Raw genomic sequence first — 2,662 nt, 5'->3', positions numbered from 1 at the left:
TCTTCTTTCTAGTGCCCCTCTTCATACGGGTCTCTCCTGGCTCTGGTAGAGTCTCCCTTCTCTTGGCCTAGAGGTGGTAGTAGCCCCCTACTGCTGGCAGCCTCAGAGTTTCATCCTATCATTCCTTCTTGTTTCCCTCAACCCTGCCCACACATTTGTATATAACCTTTACGAAACTCAGCTCAGATTAACCTTCTGCAGGAACCCTGACGGTTACATTCACCAAAGGTAATTCAAGTTTTTATTACCGAAAGGGAAATGAGTAAAGAGCAGGCAACAGGCGATAAGATAGCAATACTGATTTGGTAGAGCTATTACAATAAGGCAGACCAGAGATGACAGTGGCTTGGACAAGGGTTATAGGAAAGGAAGTGGTGAAAAATAGTATGTTCCTGGTGAAATTTAAAGGCAAAGTTAACAAAAGTTACTGATGAATTATATGTAAGTTATGAGCATGAGAGAGGAGTTGGGATAGAAGCAGCTGGAAGACACAGGTCTGGAGCTTAGGAGTGGGCTCAAACCAAGCATAGTGATTTTGGAAGGAGGTGTGCGGGGTAGTTGAAATCATTAGCTCAGGTGAGATGACCCCGGAGGAGCAGGTGGAAAAGAAACACAAAAAGGGCAAAGGGCCGAATCCAGAACAACATCAGTCTTTACATGGTGGGCAGAGGAAGAGGTGCCATCTTGTATCTATCAACTAGGTTGTGAGCAACTTAAGAACAAGAATGGAATCTTGCACATCTTCCCTCTTACATTGTACCCACAGTGTATAATAAGTGCTTGTTATGAATGAATTTCACGTAGTTTTACATTTCTAACACTCCCTCCCTCTCCTCCTCATCATTGTGAGGTTTGAGTTACAGGCAGAGAAAAAAAGAGAAAGAAATTGATCCGTTGTGACTCAATCCATTGAAACCTATGCCAAGGTTGATAAGCATTTTTGCTGTCCTGAAAAACTCAAGTAGAACCCGTCAGATAAGGCTACAGATCCTGAGTAAGCTCATCTCTTACCTTGGAGGAGAATTTCCAGACAGATGATTTCATTTTAGATTTTGTTATTCTTATCTGAGTAGACTTAAAAGTCAATACTTTAAAAAGATCTTATTAGGTTTGTGCTATGGAATTAATAGAAATGATAAAAGATCTCCATCTCACACTCCAGTGTTGCTGGTGGAATGTAAAAGGAGACAACCAATTTTTGGGAACTTTTGCCAGTTTTTCAAGCTAAGTGTACATCTACCCTGTGACTCGGAAATTCAACTCCTAGTTATATATTCACAAAAAATGTCAGCAGATACCCCCCCAAAGGGGGAGGGGTTGTATAAGAATGCTTTTTAACATCTTTATTCATTCAGAATATGCACAAACTGGGAATATTATAAATGTTCATCAAAAGAAGAATGGATAAGCAAACTATGGTATATTCCAACAATGGAATACTACACAGCCATAAAAAGAATAAACTACTGATACACATAACAGCACAAATAAATCAAAAAATTGTTGGGCAAAAAGAAGGCAGACACCAAAGAGTAATAGATGTATGATTCCATTTACATGAGGTTAAATAAAAGGCCAAACTAATCAGCATCAGAATAGTGGTTGCATCTGAAGGATGGAGATTGATTGGAAAGGGGTACAAAAGAACATTCAGGGAACATTCACATTTATTGGATTTCTACTATTTGCCCAGCACTGTTCTAGGCATTGAGAAGACAGTGGTGAACAAAACAGACCATGTCCCTGCTTTTATACAGATCTAAGTTCTTTTCATTGGCTGCGTAGCATCAATTCACTTTAAATAGAAAAAAGTGGCCTTTCTTTAAATATAATCAATGACAAGTCTGAGGAACTTTCTTCTCCATTTCTTTAGCTGCTGGTGGGAAGGCAGCAAAATACAATGGAAAGAGCATGGGCTTCAGGAAGTCAGCTCCACCATCACTGGTGGTTTGATCTTCGAGCGGTTTCTTTAAACCCACCGAACCTCACTTTTCCAGTCTGTTCAATGACAGTGATGATATCTGCGTTGCAGGGTTGTTTTCTAAAGAGCTAGACACATTACAGATGCTCAGTAAACATTAGTTGGTTTATTATCAGTTTACAAGTAAATGTTATTCAAGGCAGCAATGTGTTACCTCCCTTGCAGCTAGGCATAAATTAATTTTGCCCAGTGAGATATGAGCAAAAGGAAGATGACTTAGCTGGGAGAGGTACCCTGTGCACTTCTACTGTTCCTCTTTCTTCTAGCCTGCAATATGAATATGATAGCTGGAGCTCCAGCAGCCATTTTGGACCAGTAGGTAACCTTGAAGATGGAAGCCACATGCTGGGGTGGTGGATCCAAAAGATGTGGATCCCGGATCCTTTGTGACACTGGAGCTGCCATACCAGCCCTGGGTTGCCTGTATCCAGACTGCCTTTACCTGGGAGAGAAATATTCTTCTATACTGTTAGGTGTCTGTTGCAGCCAAACCTAATCCCAAATGGTATACCTTGTGAGTGACCCACAGTTCCCTATACTACTTTTTTTTTTTTTTGCAGTACGCAGGCCTCTCACTGTTGTGGCCTCTCCCGTTGCAGAGCACAGGCTCCAGACGTGCAGGCTCAGCGGCCATGGCTCACGGGCCCAGCCGCTCCGTGGCATGTGGGATCTTCCCGGACC

Source organism: Hyperoodon ampullatus, assembly GCF_949752795.1.
Source record: "Hyperoodon ampullatus genome assembly, chromosome: 2".
Classification (NCBI taxonomy): Eukaryota; Metazoa; Chordata; class Mammalia; order Artiodactyla; family Ziphiidae; genus Hyperoodon; species Hyperoodon ampullatus.
This window is presented reverse-complemented; position numbering follows the sequence as displayed.